The sequence below is a fragment of the Anas acuta genome, chromosome 24 (genome assembly GCF_963932015.1).
Source record: "Anas acuta chromosome 24, bAnaAcu1.1, whole genome shotgun sequence".
Taxonomy (NCBI): Eukaryota; Metazoa; Chordata; class Aves; order Anseriformes; family Anatidae; genus Anas; species Anas acuta.
The window spans coordinates 6,389,653-6,409,533 of NC_089002.1; the positions used below are offsets into that span (position 1 = coordinate 6,389,653).

Consider the following 19,881-nt stretch of genomic DNA (forward strand, 5'->3'; position numbering starts at 1 on the left):
GCGGGGCTTGGGGCACCCGGCCGGGTTGTGCCGGGCACGGTGCACGAGCCTGGGCTTCACTCCCTATAATGGAAGGGTCCAGGCTCAGCGAGCCACTGGACAGGAGAGCCACGAGGGCAGGAGATGGGGCTGGGGGCTGTGGGGAGCAGTGGGATGCTCGGTCGCATGGGGCAGGTGAGAACCCGGCCCCCCGACAGCTGCTCCCGAGTCTGCACGTGCACCCTGGTGATGATTTTAGCAGGCAGTTAGATAAATACCCACCAAAAGTAGACTAGGCAGAGCAGGCCTTGTTTGGGGGGAAAAAAACATGGACTAGACCATTAATAGCCCTCTTTTCTATAAATCATTCCCAAATGAGACCCCCAAAAGGGGGTCCCCAGGCACTCCCCAGGCCCTGCTGCAGCCACCCCGCGGCAGCAGAGGGGGGCAGGTGATGGGGGACGGGGCCCGTGCCGGCACTACAGCTTCATCTGCAAGCTCAAAAACTTCAATTGCATATTTTAATGTGCGTAATTTAGGAAAATATGGCCCATTCCATCTGCTTTGCATTAATTTGGATGACTATTTAAAAATACAGGTTGAAATATTACAGATACTAATAATTTCTCCACATGGCTAGCTCTTAATGGATGGAGAGGAAATTAAGAATAAGGCTTTTTATCAATTTTCACAGGCAAGCTTCACCATAATCCTTTTATTTCTTTGAGAAGTGTGTTTGTTTATAGGCATTTTATTTGTTTAATAATTTCCCTCTTTTTCTTAATCTTTGCAGTAATTATTTCACATTCTATAAATATATAAACTAATTTTATTCCTTATAAATATTGTTACATTTCAACGTTTTTAAAAGCTCTCCTTCTCCCAGTGAGTTTCAGCCACTTCCCAAGCATCCAAGCCTGGTCGCCTGCCGCTGTCTGTTCTGGTTCTGCCTGCAGGACTCAGCTGACATCAAAGCCCCAAGATAATAGATAATTTTCTCTAATTCTGCCCCAGTGCATTGTTTCTCCTTGACCTGCTTTTATAGACTAGCTGGCCATTGACTTCTTGGCCACGTCCTCTGAATTGAACAGATAACGACAACATCATTCAAAGTGGTGCTTGAATATCAGTTCTGGTTAGCATCACGGTTATATTACAAAAAAAGGAAGGAAAAAAAAAAAAAAGCAGGGGAGCAGTGACTCAGGCGTGAGTTGTAAGCCTCACTAATTGCTTGTTTATTTTTCAAAACTGCAGGTGCCTGAAGTTCCTGTTCTCAATTAATCACTGCAATGGATGGAACCTGCCTGGTAATTGCTGTTGAGCCGTGCCTGCGGCTGGCTCCGGATTGCTGCAGTGGAGGTATAAGGGGCTGGGGCTGGTGGGGTCTCTGCTTGTGGTTGTGTGAGCAGTTGGCTTTCTGCTGAGTGACCTGGCTCAGGAGAGGTCTGCTCCAAGGGGGCCTTTAGGGGAAGGACAGCTCTGAAAGGAGATGAGGAAGAAGCTGGATGTGAGGCTCAAACCTTGCCGTGACCTTTCTGTGCTGGAGCCTTCATGAACTCTGTGTTTGTGGAGGAAGATCTCAGATTTACTTCTAACAGATCACCACGGGAAGTATGTAATTCTACTTTTCTAACCTTCCTAGGAGTTTTTGTCTGCCTTATAGGCAGGATTTGAGAAGCAATGCAGCTTTTACTGTAAGCTAAAGCCTGAAGTCTGGATGAAACACAGTAATGTGGGATCTGAAATAAATTGAAGGGATGTTGTATCCCCGGGTGGCAAAAAATGCTGTGTGGATGCCTCCCAGAGGGCTCCCTTGCACATGGCTGGTGCTGTAGGCTCTTGGCAGAAAGGAGCAGTGGGGTATGGGGGCACCTTCCCCCCCTAGCAGCCTCCCAGAGCCTGTCAGAGCTGGGGGGTCCCTGGCACTGCTCTGATGGATCCCCCCACAGTCGGCTTTGCCCTCGGCAGAGGGCTCCTGGGGCCGTTTTAGCATTGCCTCGGGGAGGTATCCATTAATATTGCCAGGGCTCTGGGGTTGCGTGGGTGACAAAGACGTTCAGGAATCGTGGTGCTGTGTTAAATGCTGGTGTCTTCTGCAATACATCATCGGTTTGACTTTGAGAAGTTAGCTACACACGGACAAATACAAAGAGGAAGGAGAAAAGAGCCTGGAATACAAAGCCAGGTGGGTTAACCACTGGTCTGATGGCTTTTGAGTAGGCATTGGAAGGGCAGAGGAATCCTCGCGTTGTCTCTTTTTGCCCACTGCATTAGGAGACATGTGCTATGCAAATATTTCAGGAGCTGTTTGGCATCTCTCAAGATGAACGATGCTGTGTAAAATATGATTATCTTTTGTAATGCATCACCTACACGTACTGCAGCGTAATTTGTAACTTCCTCCAATTTCTATGTACAAGAAAATACTCAGAATACTGAGTAGGGAGAGATAAGTTTCATTAACAGCGACACTGACACTGCATATATATCTTAAATTGCTGCTCTAAAGGTGAAATCAATAGCTGCGCTTACGCGAGGGCTCCGACGCTCCTGAAAAACCCCCACGTACAATTTTTGTTTAAGATGAATGCTTCTGAGGTTTGGAAAGCTACTGTTTGCGTGAATGATCTTCCAGATTTGCTACATATTACTCATAAATCTGGAAAGAAAAAAGTTGTTTAACTCCTGTTCTACAAAAACATGGGCATTAGATTAGTGAAAGAAGGCAAACATAACAGATGAAAGCTATTAGAGCTGGCTTCGGTTCTGCTGATTTCATTCTTTGAATATTTCCAGTCTGTTAACTTAGAGAATCCATCTACTTCTGACCTTAACCTTCCCACAGTGTTTATTATATTTAGGTGGGGAAAAGGAGAATATTTTTAAAACAAATCAAGGTAAGAAATGAGTTATTTGTCTGCGTGTTTGCTAAATGGAGAGCTCATCCTCATTTTAGACGACACAGCCCACATTTGTTAAGAGGACAGTGTTTGAGCAAGGCAAATGCATCCTGTGAGCAGCAGCTGAGATGATTTGGAGTCAACCAGAATTTGTTGCCATGCCCCGTTACAGCGTCAGACCAGATCCATAGCACTGGGATGTGGGGCAAAGAAGGGATTTACCAAACCTGTAGGTCTTTGGACATCTGTCACTCAAGACTGTGTAAGGTCACCTACGGGGACATGTGAATTGGTACCAAGTTCCAGTTATGAAATGCCAGCACGAGGCCGAGGCGATGGAGTTCTGTGGTGTAATTCACTTTCAGGTGTGTTTAAAGCTGTGCAGCCGTTCAATCCCCTCCTTCTCTCTGTAGAGAAGGCAGTGGTGCAGTCTGTAAAGCAGAAGGCTGGGTTAAAAAGGCGGCTTTTGATTATAGACGTGTGGTCTGGAGAGACACTGGAAACGGGGCCGGATTCACTGCCCCAGCAGCATTAGAAGTAACCTCCTTTTGTCAGGCCCACACTGTCAGTTCTTCTGTTCGTGGTTTTGTTGCCTGAAACCACTCATTTTAGCACTTGCATAAATATTGTTGCAGCTATCCAAGACCTTGAGGCCTTTATTCCCATACCTGCTATTGCCAGTCAATGTCATCCCTCCTGCACCGTGCAGGTGCTGCGCTGTGCTCCCGCTTCTTTCCCAAAGGCGAGTTCAGAATAAGATGACAAAAGGGATGCGTTAAGTAACACTCGTCAGTGAAGGCCGGAGTTTGAATGAACAGGGGGCCAACAACTGCTACCAGGAGGAAGGAGCAGCAGAGGGATGCCAGCGTTTGCTTCCTGCAGCTAAAATATTGCAGCTGCATTTTTTTTTCAGTGATGCCTCTTCAACAGGGCTGTGTTCCCCCACCTCCCACCATGGTACAATTTCTTGCCCTTTGCAGAAGCCTCGGTTGCTCTAAAAACATCCCGTTGGGGTGCCACGGCTTTGATCTGCTCCCTCTGGCTCATTGGCAGGTTTTGTTTGAGAAGTGTTCAAAACCCTGCCTGTTCCTCACGCTCAGGGCACACGGTGTTGGTGCTGGGGGGGCTGAGGTGTCTGAACTCAGTGTCAGGGAGGTGGCACGGGCAGGAGGCTGCACAGAGGGATGGCTGAGGTACAGGTCTCGAGGCAGCTCTGAAGTTTTCCATGCTCATTGCTTGCTGATAAAATAAAACCATTGAATTGAGCCCATTATTTCTCAAACTCCAATTTCAGAGCAGGGGAAGGAGGAGAAGAACACAGCTGGCTCCTTCCCTTATCCTATAAGCCCCTAAGCCCAGCGGCCAGCGAACAGCCCATGCCTGGGAGGAAAACATCGTATTTCATGAAATTTAACATCCAACTTCAGTGCTGACTTCAGGTGAAATAGATCAGTTTGATCGTGTTTCTCTCTAGGGGGGAACAGAAGTCTGGGCACGGGAGATATCCTCAGGTACCCGCTCAGCTCAAGCAGCCCGATAGTCCCACAACAAACATGGGACATTGACGGGGCTTCTCCCGAGGTGCTCTGCCCTGTGCCGAGAGCTGCAGGGCTCATCGCTTAGGAGGTGGGACGCGTTTGTGCTGCACATACAGGTGCCAATCCCAGAACCACAGCAGTGGCAGTGATGTTTTTATACACGTTTCTCACCATCTCAGAACTTAAGATAGGCTCTCGTGGGTGATGAGAGGGAAATCTTGTCCGTGTCGCTGCAGATCCTCCTGCTGCTGAGCTCGTTTAGCCCAAGTTGTTTGGGCCCCGCGCTCTCTTTCTCTAACCGCATCTGCCGAATTAAATTCCCGGCGCTGACAGTGATGCTTTCAAAAGCTCCGAATCAATTCTTCAATCACTCCGCATTCTTAGCTGTGATTAAAAACATGTGTCCCCTAATTAAGCTAACGAGAAATTGTTAATTGGCACAAAGCCCCCCTCTGAGTGTGCTTGTTAATGTCACCATCGCTTTGACAGGAGAAGGAATATAAATGAAGGGCAGGCGGCCGTACCAGAATTCAAAGTGGGACTGCTGGACGTGGGCTTTGTGTGTCAGGCGATGGCCATGGGCTGGGGGACAGGGAGGCAGGGAACGGGGGCAGGACCAAAGGTGGTGGTCTCTGCTGGTGCTTCCTTGTCAAAACATGGCACGGCTTTGTGGTCCTTCCTGCACTCCTAAATCCTTCCCAGTCCTCTGCTGTAAATGGGAGGAGGACGCCTGCCTGCGTGCTGAGCAAAACGCTCCAAAGGGGGGAGCCTCGGCCGGGAGCGGAGCAGCCAAGGGCTGGGTTCCTCCAGCTGCTGGCTGGGTGCAGGGGCTCTGCGCTCCCTTCTCCTCTCCTTCAGGCTGTGCATGGCAGCCTGCATCTGCCCAGGTCCACCTGGTTTGAAATGGCACCGTACCTCAAATGAGGTCCGAAATCCCATTTCCCTAATCCTTGTCAGGTCCCAGAGGGACGTTCAAAGAGTTAAGGATGATGTTTGGATGCGGAGCTCGGCTCGCCTTGGTGGATGAAGGAATCCCAGTGCTGGCACAGCGCTCGCTGCCATATGCAGCCGCGCCAGTGATATTTTCCTTCATCATTTTTCTTCTCTGTGTGCTCATCCGAGGTATTCCCGTTCCAAGCTCCTGTTCTGTCCAACACACTACCCAGGCTGTAGCGGCAGTAGTTGCCTCTGCTAAATGAATGTTTGCTAATAATGCCTTCCCGTCTGGATGCTCATCGTGTCTGCTACGCGTATTTGTCATTTCTTCCATCCCATTTCCATTATAACATAAATAACAGACAGATTGGAACCCACACTGTCCTGCAAATTGGCAGTTGCTATTTTGACCACACTGCCTTGTATTGAGCTATAATAAAGTATGCTCTCCTAAGATTCCGCCCTGCGATGGATAAAGCCCAACCAGCACGGTGTGGGGAGCGTGGCTATGGAAATGAAGTTTTAGCGTGTCACATCCTAGCCTGGTCTATCAAGCTGCAGCGAGGAGAGGAAGAGATGAAACAAAGTGAACGCACGCTGCTTTTATCATTTGCTTGGATCCTGGTGCTTCAGGTTGAAGTCTTCCTAAGCAAATCTATCACTTTCGTGCCAGATGCAATCACCTATTTCTTTCCATGGCTGGATGCACAAACTTCAAAAGTCAAAACTGACTGTACTCTCAGATCTTTTGATGGATGCAAGGCACCATTTTGATTACTTCTGCACAGCTGAGCAGGGCACAAATCCTGAGACACTGAAAGGAGAGTGGTTTGGGTAAACACAGGATTAGTTCACAAGCACTAGGGCTATTTTTAGCATTTATGCTCTTTTTTATTCTAAGTATATGGAATATTGCAAATACCGTGATACCGAAAATCCTGTAATTTGTGCATTTTGCTATGCACCTGATTCCCGGGGCTGCACGAGTGTGTCTGTAGTTAAGAGATTTATAGTCCTGGGGGAAAGGCGTGGTTGGGCCATGAGAAGTTATTTATCGGAGCTCTGTTCCTTCACTACTGGGACCACTGATTGCAAAACACTTGTTTTAGACATTCGAAAGGTCAGAGCTGCAGCCTTGCCTCCTGGTTCATGTTGTTATGTGCATGTCACAGGTGATGGGAGCACTGCTGGAGGAGGAGCGCAGGCTGTGAGGAAGGGCATCGCACCTGGCCTTGGCAATGAAGCAAGGAGGAGACTGGACTACGGGACTGCCGCTCTCAGGTAGGAGAGATCCAGGGAACACTGATTTCTGCAGGGAGGGGGAATTAATGTTTTGGATAGTTTTAATATGTTACGTAAACTACAACTCTGAAAAATACTGAACTGAAAGACCACATCCTTGTTAGACCTGCTAAGTACACCCAGATGGAAATGTATCTCAAACCGCGCACAACTGACAGATTTGTCATAAAATCTAGTCTGTTCTGTCTAAGTTGATAAGGATGCCACTCTCTGTATCACACAAGGCGAGGTGTCTCAGACAGAGAAAAGCTCATATTTCTGTTCACTGAGGTGTTGCTGACACAATTTAGCATGCAGTATCCAGCTCGTTTAGAATTCAGTGCCAACTTCATCCGCATCATAAAGTGAATCCTGTTTTACAATTCCCTTGAACATTCTCTAAATGATGGCATCTGAAAACAAGCAGCACGGTTTATATGCTGGAATTGTACTTTTGAAATTAATTCTTAGCAATATAATCCAGGATATCAGTCAGACATGTATGAGCAGAGGGACTGCAGTGCCTGGGAGCTGGGACTGGAGCCTTTACACGTGAGCCAAGAGCCGCGTGTCTGCAGCTCACCGCGTGCCTGGCTCATTTCGGGGCTCTGTGGGTATGGGGTGGGAACAAATACTTGTAGGAAATGTGCATACAGTGGAAGGGAAGTTTGAAAGGATTGTGTACACTGAGTCAGTTTTTTGTCTTTTTTTTTTTTTTTTTTTTAATTTTTGGGGTGGGGTGTCTTTCTTTCCAGTGTTCCCAGGGCATATCTACTTGTGAAAATCAAAGGTATTCTTAGGAACCCACCAGTTATAATGATATTCAAAGTTCATAATAGAATTCCTGTAAAAAAAATGAACAAAAAACTTGAGAGATGAAGTCCAGCCAGCTGGTAGCACACTAGTCAGGCCATGCACCTATCCTGGAGAAATGTTCAAGTTTCCTCTCTGCTTGCCTCAGTCGCCACAAGTGAACCCCCCAGTTTCTTACCAACTGTTCTGCTTCTCTTATTGTGGGTTTGTGCTGACCTGGCCCTGTGGAAATCTGATTTCAGCTTGGGCACCTGACTTACTCTAATAGGACTCATCTATCCCTAATTATCTTATTTCTAATGTTTCTATTCCCTTGGCATGCAATCTTAGCCTAAAAAGTAGATGCATGCATGCACATGGAGATTTACAACTTGTCCCATTTGTAAGTCAATTTAGAACTTTCCATATTTTAATAATTCAGAGACGAACAGGATTTCAGTGTGGCACAATCTCAGTCGCAGGAGCACCAGCAGTTGGCCAATGATCGCTTGTCTGCGATTCAATAAATGATAGATAACTGCAAGTCAGCGCTAGGCATCCGAAACAGGTGTTGGAGAGCTATAAGTACGTATCTCTTCTAATGCATTCTTTATAAATTATTTGCTGGGACTTTCAGCTCTGTGATGCGTCAGCTCAGGAGGGATGTGAAGAGCTGCCTTTGTGCGGAGTTAAAGTGATCTGCTTTCATGGTAATAGTTTGTTTTAAAATCACATTACAGATAACCAAAAGGTAGATGGCCCTTTTGTAGGCTGTACAGCAGGTAAGGTGTCCTCCTGAGGTTCTTTAACCGGCTGCTCCCCCTCGGCTTGCTGCTCATGTCTCTGCAATGTGGGCTCTGTCCTGTAAGCAGAGAGCTGGTTCACTCCTGCACCACCACGTCGCTCAGATCCATTCCGAGCCTGACGAGCTTGGAAGGCTGGCTATGAAGTTTCAAAGAGAAAATCGTGTGATTTATTCTTCTGTGACCAATGGATTTCATGCAATTATTCCAAAACTCTATCTGCATTTCTATCTACTCTTTGAAAACAAATGGAACTCATCAAAAAGAAAAAAGATGGAGCCAGCCTGCTGAATGGATCAGAGGCAAGAAAAAAGTGTCACTCTTTAATGTAACTTGTCCCTGATTACACGATTGTTCTGTTCTGAGTAACTCAGGAAGATTATGGTAAAAAGCCAGGGATTAAAAGGAGACTTTGAGTCAAGTAATTCTTTTGTTAAAATCTTGGATAAGTGCTTTCACTTTTTCAAAATATTTGGATACCTCTGGCTTCTACTGTCTTCTGTCTTGATCCAAAGTGCTGAAATTCCCTGACAGGAAAGCCTGGTTCTGTTCCATTCCCATGTCAATTTTGGATGTGGAAATGCCTGATGTGGCATGCGAGGGGCTCGTTCTGTGAAACGATGTGGCCTGAGCTCTGCTCCCCAGCTGGAGGGGCTGCAGCCTCACTTTAGGAAATGGACCTGTTCGTTTTTCTTCTGGTGTTTAGACAAGTACCCATTGCAGCTGGTTAATGAAATACCTCGTGGTCCTGGTGGTGTAAATGAAGATGATGAGCATGTGAGAGCAGCCCGGTGAATGTCACCGGCATTTCTTAAGCTGTCCCCGTTTGTTCCTGGTGGGATGTGGTCTGACACCCAACACTGTCACAGTAGAAGAACTGAAGGAAGTCTCAATCCCTCTAGCATGAAAAAATAACTCGGTACATGTTTGAAACACCTCATATTTCATTCCTTAGGCTGGTTGTTCTAGCCCCTGTGCTCAAAGCCTTTTCACACACAAGGATCCCGTAGGTAAACACCCAGTATCTAATCTAATGATCTAAGTGCTTTAGTTAATTTGTTTATTCAATTTGCTGGTAGATACACTCCAGAAGAGCCTTCCCCTCTTGCACTCACATGGCTCAGAGGGCAAGAAGGGAGCAAATGGAGGCTGCATAAAAATGAGTGTTACAGTGGGCACGGGTAGGAAGAAATGCAGTTGGGAGGAAATTGCTGAGCACAAACAGTGGATCCTGCAACTCTTACCAGGGTAGAATGCACAAAACTTGTTAATGTTCGTGTGGCACATCCAGTTATTCTCTAATGATTTCGATCATTCTTGTGAGTGGTAATGCATCTTCCTTTACATATTTACATATATATATATATATATATACACACATACATTCTCAAAAATGAAATGTAATTTCTTGGCTAGTGGAACTATCTCTAAAGGTAGATGCATGTGCAGGTTTTTTTCCTCTTCTCTTTCGTAGTCATAATGCATTTCATGATTTCTTTGCTTTACAGCATCCTTTTAAAATGACACATTTTATCAATTCTCTGGGTAATATTGATGTTTTGCCCTTTTAAACATGTCATTTGATTTTCTGATGTTCCTCTCTTATTCTCCATCTGTTTTCTTGTAATGCTTTCATTTGGTGGCAATTTCTCATTGGGTCCCTGTAGGTTTATTCCAGGAGTTGCCTAGAGCATATTTTTCTCGTGTTTTGAAATGTCTGACATGCGACCAGATTCCTCCAGTGTGTGAGTGGTGCAGGCACTGGTCCTGTCCTCACTGCGATCTTATTTAAGTCTTTCATCATGCAGAGCACATTTTCTTGCCTTCGAGATCCCTGTGGATTCAATCAGAGAACAATTTTTAAAAGCAAGGAAGGGGAAAAAAAATACACCATGGTATTTTAGATTGTGGACGTGGTTTGTGTGGCTTTGTTGGAGGTGTTCCCTGGAAATAAAGGAATCCCAAGGTATCAGAAAACAATAGGGAAACTTGTGTTTTCTCCAGTCCTCCTCCACAGTTTGACTTGCTCAAGTTTTCTTGGTGTGATGATCGTGGGACACTGGTGCCAGTGCACGGGGGCTGCTGCACTGCTCAGGATAGCTCTTTCCAAAAAATACACGTCCATAGAAAATCTGGGCAGATTTCAAATTGATGTGACATGGATTTTCCTTTAAGTTTTCACGTAGATTTTGGAAAATATCTGAAAAGTTATAGAAAAGTTATTTCAAAAATCAGGGAAACACTGATACTGAAGAAAAGCTTTTTGCATAGGAGGGCTCCAGAGTTCAGGAGGCTTCTGGACTGGTTCTGAATTAGAGAGCTGGAGAGGTTGGAAACCCACATTCCTGACCTTTGAGATGAGCTGCCCTGAGTCAGAAAGGTCCTGAACTGGGAATATATCTCAAACACTAAAAAACTTAGCTCCTTTAGTTCTGCTATTTTAAATGCCTCTAGACTTTTTTTTTCTTTTTCTTTTTTTTTTTTTTTTAATTTAGGTGTAATAGCTGTGTGTTTTTTTTCTATTTCATTACCTTTGTTATGGCTGACAAGCCGCAGCCAAGGACTGTGTATTTACTCTTGGTTACAAAGGAAAAAAGTTTCCTGGAATTAGTGGAAATTGCATCCATGTGTGAAAACTCAGCATTTGGGACCATTGTGCCCATTATCCACCAGTGAGTGTAATAGGTTTGAGCAGATTTTTTGTCTTGGACTTGTGAATGTAGCTTCCAACTGTTAGCTACTAAATAGCTCCTTCAGAAATACATTCAGAATTATGCTCTGTGTGTCTTAATGTGAAAGCTGTGTGCGTATGAGAGATTTTCCAATAAGGTTTAAACAGCCCAGGCTGATACTTTCTCAATAGTTTTTCTTGCAGTCTAAGAAGATATTTAGGTATATCTGGTATATAACCTCCATATCATCTCAAATGGTCTTTCCAGGTCTGTACTTACCCAGGCTGACTTCAGGGACAAATGATGTTCAGCTGCATTAACACGGCAGATGGAGCATTATTCCAGCCTGGACGGCAGGAGAACAGAGTTTACCTCCAGACTCAGCAGATGTCAATTTATATTAACGAGCAATGGCAACACACAATATATTTTATTTTCCTTGTAACCTGTCTTCATTACAAAACATCTGCATACTTTATATCCCGTTCCAGATGTTTAAAATTAATGCTGTAGCAAACAGCTCACATTTTGCCTTTCACCATTTTTTTTATCAGCATAAAAATTAGCTCTGATACAAATGAAAAACCTTGTGATGGTTTTCACTGTGTTTTGGAGAAAGTCTGTATTACGCTATCAATTTCAGTAGCCCAGTGTGCTAAAAGGAGCAATAAGACAAGACTGCTTGTCACATATTTATGAGCTTATGAACCTTTTGCTGTCCCTTTTGTTATCCCTTCCCTTGGCAGTGCACTGAGACTCTGAACCCTGAATTAATGCAAAAAGGATGAAGATCTACTTTCTAGTACATACGTCCAGGGTACTTGGCAGTTTGTAAATGTCACTACTGGAAACAGGGAAAAGAAGTCGTGTGGTTGTAAGCCATTGAGTCTGTCATTGTCACAGGCTTAGGAGGAAATGCATTGAGCAGTAATGAGTAGCAGGTAAAGGACATTAAGATTAAAGGTTATTATATTTTTCTTTATCTTCACAACAATCTACAGACGAATTTCCTAAGGGTGCAGGGGGCTAAATCTTTCTTACACAATAAGCTGTAAATCCTAAAGCCAGGGACCTCGTGGCTGGCCTGAAAATAGCCTTTCATGTAAATACGCAGGGCCTGAATAATGGCTGAAAATTTATTCAAAGCATAATTACAGCAACAGATCTTGAGATGTTTTGTGGTGTCTTTCATTTCTTATTCTTCAAAGCTCTTTCTGTGGCGGAGTATCTCATTGAAACTATGGGAAGCAAAGCAGCTCATAGGTCATTGTTAGAGAAGAACAGTTCACCTCATTGTGAAGGGCATCTAGAGAAGCGGATGGAGCTGACGTGTACATTCACATGTATGTATTTTTACGCTCCTGCACATATATTCATGTACATTTATGTGTATACATACCTGTGCACGTATGTCTACAGCTGTGCACGTACGTAGGTGTGTAAGGTCCCATCTCAATTACCCCGAAACCACAAAGCTGCCTGTGCTAAATGGTGCCCAGATGCTCAGGTGAGCTGACTCAGACCAGTTTTGAGGCTGATCTTCATCTTTGTGTACAGCTTTAGTTCTGGTCCAAATGAATTTGACTTCTCTTAACCTAGAGGAGGAGATGCACGCCTTCCCCCAAGGCAGACTTGCACTGCATTCTTGTATAGGCCAGGAAAAGAAATATATCTTTGTTTAATTTAGTGTGACTTGATTGTTGACTCAATTGCAGGTCAGCAGCATACCCAGGAAAGTCATATAAATCTTTTTCTCTGCCGTGTGGGGGAGAAAACAGATGGACACTAGAGTATATTAATGTTCATTCTCCTTGGGAATCAATAGGAATCTATATTTTATAAATGGGTCTACTAAACACAAGAGAAAATTCATGAAGCAGAGATAGAAAGAGGGAGAGAATGAAAAGCCAGCTAATTCCTTTCAAACTACTGATTATTATCAGCATCCTTGAGACATATGTCCATTGAAGGCCTGGTACGGCAGAAGGCAATGATTCTGCATTTATTTTTTTGCCTGGACTGATTGCATTAGCTATGCAGAAACATCAGGCCTGATCCTGTTATTTCTGGAGTACCCTCAGCTCTAAATGACATTTATCACCTCTAGGTACAAAGCTGCTGTTTCTTATTCAGCACCTATTAATAGCAAAGGGAATCTTTGCTGCCTTCAGTAGGAACGGGAACAGGTCTGTGATGTTAATAAGCAATTAAATGCAGCCTAAATAGATGCACGGGAAAAGGAGCATGGAGTAGGGAAAAAAAGAAAGGAGGAGAATGAGGATTGTTTTACAGGTAACTCTGGGGTGAGATTTGGTGGGATTTAATGGGAATAGGATTAGGAAGGTGCAGGTAAATATTCAAGTTGAAGGGAAGTTCATATGGAAGAGAGGGTAAAAAATAGATGTCAGATTTCTGGGAGAAGAAGAGGAGTGATGAAAAAGAAACAGAAGAATGAGAGGTGAAGGGGAGGGGAATGGGAAGTTTAAAGACAGAGCAGGCAGCAAACAAAGAGGCAGAAGCCCCTGACTGTTACTGGTGTAGCTGTTGGCCACCAGCTGATGGACGAAGTGAGGAGGGGAAAAAAAAAGCCGAAAGTCATTGTGTATAAAGCCATAGCTCAATTTCCATAAAGAAATAGAATTAGCGATAGAAAGGAGAAATATTAGCCTATAACACCACGTGCTTAATCAAAAACCCAGCCTTGCACAATGACAGCAGACGTCAGTAATTGCCAAAACACCAGCTTTATTTATGGACGTGGGGGAGAGAGGGATGCGCGCCGCACAAATTCCAATTAAGGCCGAAGCACCCAGCTCAGGGGGAGCTGCTCGCTCATTTGCAGTGGCGGAAGCTTCGTAACCTTCATAGTCCCGGTGACTCGCCTGAGATTATTAGGAAATAACACACCAATATTGCTTGCAGACCCTTCCTTTGCCAGGAGGCAGCAAAGGAGATGGCTTGGAGATCCAAAACTGACACATCCACTGCGAGGCTGGGGACCTGAAGCTGGAGCCGGCTGATTTTTGTCAGCCTGCTTTAAAGGCAGGAGCAGCTCCTTAAGTCTGCCTTTGGGTTTCGTGTGTCTAGCAAGGACTGGCGGCAGCTGATGTCTCTAAGAAATACTGTAAATCCACAGTGACACAGCAGCAGAAGGCTTGGTCTGACCTTCCGAGCAGTTATTGGGCTGCACCAACAAAATACCACCCAGGACAAATGATTTTGTGTACAGCACCAGAGGAGCATTTGTTAGGCTGAGTCCTGCAGCGCATTTGCACTTCTGCTGGGGATCACTGGAAGAATCTATTACCGTGTGCGTGGTAATGGATGGGTTTAATCAGGGACTGGGACTTTGTGTTTCACGTTTCCTCCCAGTGTAGCCCATTAGTAATCCTCATTAATTGCAAAGGCCAGGGTGATGGCAGACATGCAAAAAAAGCACTCTCTGCGTCTGCCACCAGCCCAGAAAGTTTGCGAGGGCAATGCTATCGTTCTCCGTGCATCAGTTTACTCACCTGTGTTAAACCCACTGAGAACGATGGCAAAGACCACTAGGGCAGGATTCTGGCCTGCACCCCAAAGGCACAGGGGGAGGCCAGGGCTGAGCTGCTGGAGCCTGGCGGGTTTGGGAACCGTGGGCTTCGGTAGGGGGTCTCAGCCAGGGGAGCCGACTGCCTCGGAGATAGCAGGTAAATCTCCTCTTAAAGTGATCCAAGTCTTTAATCATTATCCTGAAACCACAAAGCAGCTCCAGACACACACCAGCCTCGTTGAAAGACTTGTCAGGACTGAAACGGTAATTCACAAATTCACTAAAATTCGCTGCTCCGCTGAGCAATGTGACAGCTCTGCCGACCGCAGTAACATTTCTATTCAAACTGGCTTTGGTGCCGAAGCTATAAATATCCCCGCAATATTTCCTGCTTCAGAACATAAAGACAGCTTTACAGTGCTGATAAAATAGAAATTACTTTCTCTCTGAGGTCTAGCTGGAATTTTAATGTCTGTTTTGCAATAAAGCAGCTCCTACACAATTCGATTTGAGGGAAAGAAAACAAACGGTCTAATTTAGTTACAGTAATGACTCCTCTTGTATTGTTGGCCGTAGCCAAATCTGTGGTTGCAGGGTTGTTAAAGTTTGTAGTGGCGAACGCAGTGATGATTTTTATAGTAATATGAATTTTTTGTCTTTAAAATATACATCGCGCTGCTTAATTACAGGTATGGAACAACAAGGACCCAGAAAGAAAAAGGTCATTAAAGTTTACAACCTCTAATAGCGTTTCTGTAAAAATTACTTGTCACAGCTGTAAAGCTGGTGACCAACGATGACACAGATTAAAAAGGGTTCTTGAACTGGGAAGAGAAATTGCAACTACTGGACTCATCAATGTTGCCTTTAATTATTCCATAAATGTCACCCTCGCTCTGGTTAGCTCCTTCAAAGGGGAAGGAAAAAAAACAAAAGCTCATTTCCTATGGTCACCGAGTTCTGCTTTCCATTTCTAGGTTGGAAATGGCAGGGTGGGGAGGAGCCCAAGAACAATTAAGGAGGGGAGCAAAAAATAAACTATTCTTCATTTGCATTGCGGGCACGTGGCACAGGCAGACAGTCTCGGAGCGCGGGTGCTGGTAAATATTTTAAATATTTCAAACACTAAGGAGAGTCGGGCTCGCTGAGCTGGCAGCGTGCAGCTGGGGAAGGAGCCCCGGAGGCTCCCAAGCCCCGGGATGCTGCCACAAAGCAGCAGGATGGGAACACCGGTTCCCAAGGCCTCTGCGTGGGGATGGAAGGACTTGGTTAATTTGGAAAAGACTCTGGCAGCGTTGCCAAAAATTCACCAGCATCCGTCAATGGGACCAACGGAACAAGTCCCTCCCCTGTGGCCTCCAGCACGTCCATGTCCTGCATGGGACAAACACAGTGCTGGAGACAGGAACCGTACCCAGAGTTTGTTTCTCTTTCCCTCTCTGCTGGGTTGAGTTGTTTATAGCACACTTGCAGGGCTGTACAATAAATAATAACTACTTAGAATCTTTTAAAAGATACATAAGTTTATTTCTTTTCATAAATGTAAGCTTAAGTTAATGAAAGGTTCCTTGTTTGTATTTCAATGACAAAGCAGCAGTAGAACAGCTGTGTGGGACTCCAGCGAAATGAATTGCGGGTGTTATACTCCCTATTTCTTTTTAAGAATTAGAATCTATAGTGCTGCAATGAATACTGATTTATAGATTATTTTTTTTAATACCCATGCATATTTTTTATTTCAAAAGGGAATGTGTGATGATGGCTTCCAGTGTTTTAGAATAATATTTTATCGGACAATCTCTATGGAATTCGGTTTCACATACTGAAAATTGTGGTATCATGTAGCAGGGAAAATTAATAAGATTTTAGGAAAACATGTTTAGAGGGGTTCTGTTACTGAGGACTTTACCAAAACCCAACATGTAATTGAGGAAAGAACAACATAAATCATGTACAGCTCCTTACAGAAGGGATTTTAGGCGTAAGGGGACTTGCTGATTGCTGTGTCGTGTAGACGTAACGTAGGTTTGTGCTCTGGAATGTTTTAAGCAATCAGAACTAATATTAAACTCAGAAAACAGCAGCATTTTTCTGTTGAGGCAATACCATGAAAAATATGGCATGGGTGTTATTTTACAGGGAAAAAGCTTTTGTTCTAGAGGATAAATGAGATTATTAGATTCCTTTGGAGTAGCGACCCTACTTCGACTCTCAGCCTCAAACAGGTTTTAGAACTGAAACCGACGGCTTTCAGCCCTTGGGCTGCTTCCTGGGGACCCATGAAAGTTAACTAAAAGCAACCAGATGACTGTAAGCAGATTTAAATTGTAGGCAGCTGAACCCCCACTGCAAAAAGTTTTAAAATCTGCAAATCAAAAAGGTTGTCAGTAAGGATAACGACACCTAAGAGGCTGATGGAGAGCAGAGATCCGACACTGAAAGCCGATGTTCCTTTTCAAGGTCACCCCAAATAATGTTAGAATCTGACCCTAGCTGGCTAAACCCAAGCATGCCTGAATGTTATAGCTGGCCTTAAAAAGGCAGGACAAATACAGCACACGTCTTCAAAGTTTGTCTTGGCCATGGCACGGCAAACAGCTGTATTGCTGGTAAGCAAGTGAGTTAAAGGCATCGTAGCGTACCCACGGAGGAGGACACAATCCTGGTGTTTCTTCCAGTTCTCCTTAATATGGATGTTAAAGGCTATCCAGCCAAAATTGCATTTAGATTACATTACATTATAGAGTAAGTGGCAAATCATCACTGCTTCCTTTGACATTCAGTGTAATAACATTAACCATGATGAATTTCCTTTTACTATTCATGTGGCCGCCATACATTATTTCAGCTGGATTCCATTGTAATGTAGCATTAATTAATGTCTGCTGCTTATCGAGTGTTTCCCATTTCTACCTTCAATCCCTCCGCTTAATTCTGGAAGAACTGCACAGAGAAATGCTGCAGAGGACGTTCCCAGTGCCGGGCGATCTTCAGAGGCCGCAAGAATTCAGATTACATTCCTGATGCCCCGTCTCCTCTCATATAAATACTGCTTCTTCCAAAGGAAACAATAAACTAATATTTATTGTAAACTAAGCAGTAGCTGAGGCCATTTTCAAGAGCAGTCATGAAGAGGAGAGCGGCTCTGTACGAGTGACAGAGTTTTCTTAGTAAGTCCCTCTCCGTGACCTCCTGAGCTCAGCTCCCCCTCCATGCCCCACTCTGAGCTGCCGGGGAGCGGCGTGCGGCCAAAAAGCCGTGGAAGCCAAAGCTCTGGCTGCAGTGAAACTGTGCAGGGGCCAGAAGAGCTCACACGAGGCTCTAAAATGAACGGGAAGCTCTCCCTGCCTCGTGGATTTGCAGGCAATTACCAGAGCACAATGATGAATTTCCTCCCTGCAGTTTAATGCCAGGCAAACCAAAGCCCTGTTGGTCAGGGTTCTCCTTCCCACCTGTAATATCTGCAAGAAGCCCTGTCCTCCCTGTAATATGTTGGTTTTAGCTTAATTTACTGTATTTAATTAGTTTTTGGTCCTCTGACCCTTCCTACCACAAGGTGTCATCCTTCCGACAGGTAGGGACAAGGACCTTGTCACAGTGTCTGGCTCCTGCTCTGGGAATCCCGAGCCCGACTTCATATTTCTGTCATTTCGCCCAGCCTTGAAGGACCTCTGCAGTCATTCTAGAGCGATTTATGACAGAACTGGTCTCCAGAAAAGAAAACCATTTTATCCCAGCAGCTGATTTCCTGCAAGGTTTGAGAGCTCAGGACACAACGCGAGAGGATTCTCTGGCCAGAGAAACAATGGGTTCTTTACAGCAACCAGTGTAAGAGCTAAGCCATGCAAATGGATCTAATAAGCATAATTTAAACCCATGGTTTTCTTTTTATAGCACTTTCATATTCGGTGTTTTATATTCCAATTTTCCACCTTTTAGTCTTGCTTCTTTCTCTTTTGCTGCAAAACCCTATCTCAAATGGGAGGGCAATTACTAGGCAAGCATGTAGTTCTTTAATTGAAACACTTATAGGTGTACACTTAAAAACTATAAAGACTTTTTATGGAATAGCAATGCCTTAATAGGCTCTTGTGTATGTACATTGTAATCTAATTCTGTGTTCTTTCAGCATTGCTGGGGGAAGCTGTTAATTTATGGCTACAATGAACAATAAAGCAATAATAGTAATCTAAAGGTGCAATATCCATTGTTTAGGGGGCATTTACGGTTATGTATTAAAACTATAAATACATCAAGATGCTGCAGCACTGATCTATACAAAATGAAAGATAAGATCTCTCCACTTGGAAATGTGCTTTTTTCAGCAGAAAAACAGCCACATGCTTATGGTTAACATCAAATCCCAAAGCTCAGCATGAATGGTCAGCAGAGGCTACTGCGGAGGTCTGATGGGAACTTAACTGATATTCCACACCCCCTCTCCCCCCGGTAATTTAATTTGTTACCATGTGTGCAAAGGAGAAAAGCAAGAGGTAATCTTATTTTGGTAATTAGCCTAATTCATATGTGTCGGTAGCTACCTAAGTCTGGTCCTCGCCGTTGTTGGTAGGAAAAGCCCTGTTGCTGTTGTGATTGAGCCCAGCGCATCCCCTGCCCTGCAGACTGCAGGTGATTGCAGCCAAGTGTCTCTCACACAGGAGGAATGAGAATTTTTCCTGCAGGGATTTACCTGCACAGCTGGACCCTCCCCTTCTCTTTTATTCTGTTGAATGGGGACTGGAACAGCCAGACGAGGTGCGTGCAGTGGGGTGCTGCGGGCTGAGCACAGCCCCCGTGGGGCCACGCTTCCCTGCCCAGCAGTGGGAGAAGGCTCCAAGCACCTGATGTGCAGCACCCTTGGACCCCGTCCTGCTTTGCTGCAGGAGCTGGGGGCCAGAAGCCTTTCCTAGGACACTGGCTGCCGGGCTGAGTAAAACACATCTCCTTAAACAAGCCGGAATAAGGCAGGGTGACAGGAAGGGCTAATTACCTTGTCTGAGCCAGGTCTTTGGGCAGACACGGTGACATTTCAGAAATCCAAGGGGCTTTGTTGTGTGATGACTGGGAGAAGAATGGAGGGCAGAGCCCCTGACCTTGCAGACCGGCAGCAGTTCCTCGGCAGAGGCTGGCAGGGTGCGATCCTCCGCCAGACCGAGCGCCCGTCCTCTCGCCTGGCCGCGTGCGTCCCCATGGCTGGGAGCTGCTGCTCCTGTCCCCTCCCTGGGCAAGTCTCCAGCACAGTGGGTGGCCCGGCTGGAATAAGCACTTAGACATGCTGATGTTTATCTAGCTGCTCTGCAGGGACGGATGGAGGAGCCACCGGGCTGGCTAGCTCGTGAAATTAGGCTACAAGGTGTTCTGGCTTCAGAGTGGAAAGGGAAGGAGAGAGGAAAGAGATGAACAGAGAAAAATGCCAGAGAACGTGGCCATTATATGTCATTCATTATGTGG

The 19,881-nt window shown here is 45.1% G+C and overlaps 1 long non-coding RNA gene across 3 annotated transcripts in view; it reads left to right on the forward strand.

Annotated features, from left to right (window-relative positions):
- The window catches only part of LOC137844039 (uncharacterized), a 162,827-nt gene extending 144,209 nt beyond the window's left edge, over positions 1–18,618 (forward strand). Inside the window, exons 4-7 of one of the 3 annotated variants that reach the window (XR_011089777.1) lie at positions 1,234–1,338; positions 3,793–3,928; positions 6,526–6,634; positions 11,169–12,071. This is a non-coding gene — a long non-coding RNA (uncharacterized lncRNA). Of the gene's footprint in view, positions 1–1,233; positions 1,339–3,792; positions 3,929–6,525; positions 6,635–11,168; positions 12,072–17,371 lie in introns of those variants that run through there. The other 2 variants (XR_011089778.1, XR_011089776.1) reach the window with 2 other exon arrangements.
- The last annotated feature ends 1,263 nt before the right edge of the window (positions 18,619–19,881 follow it).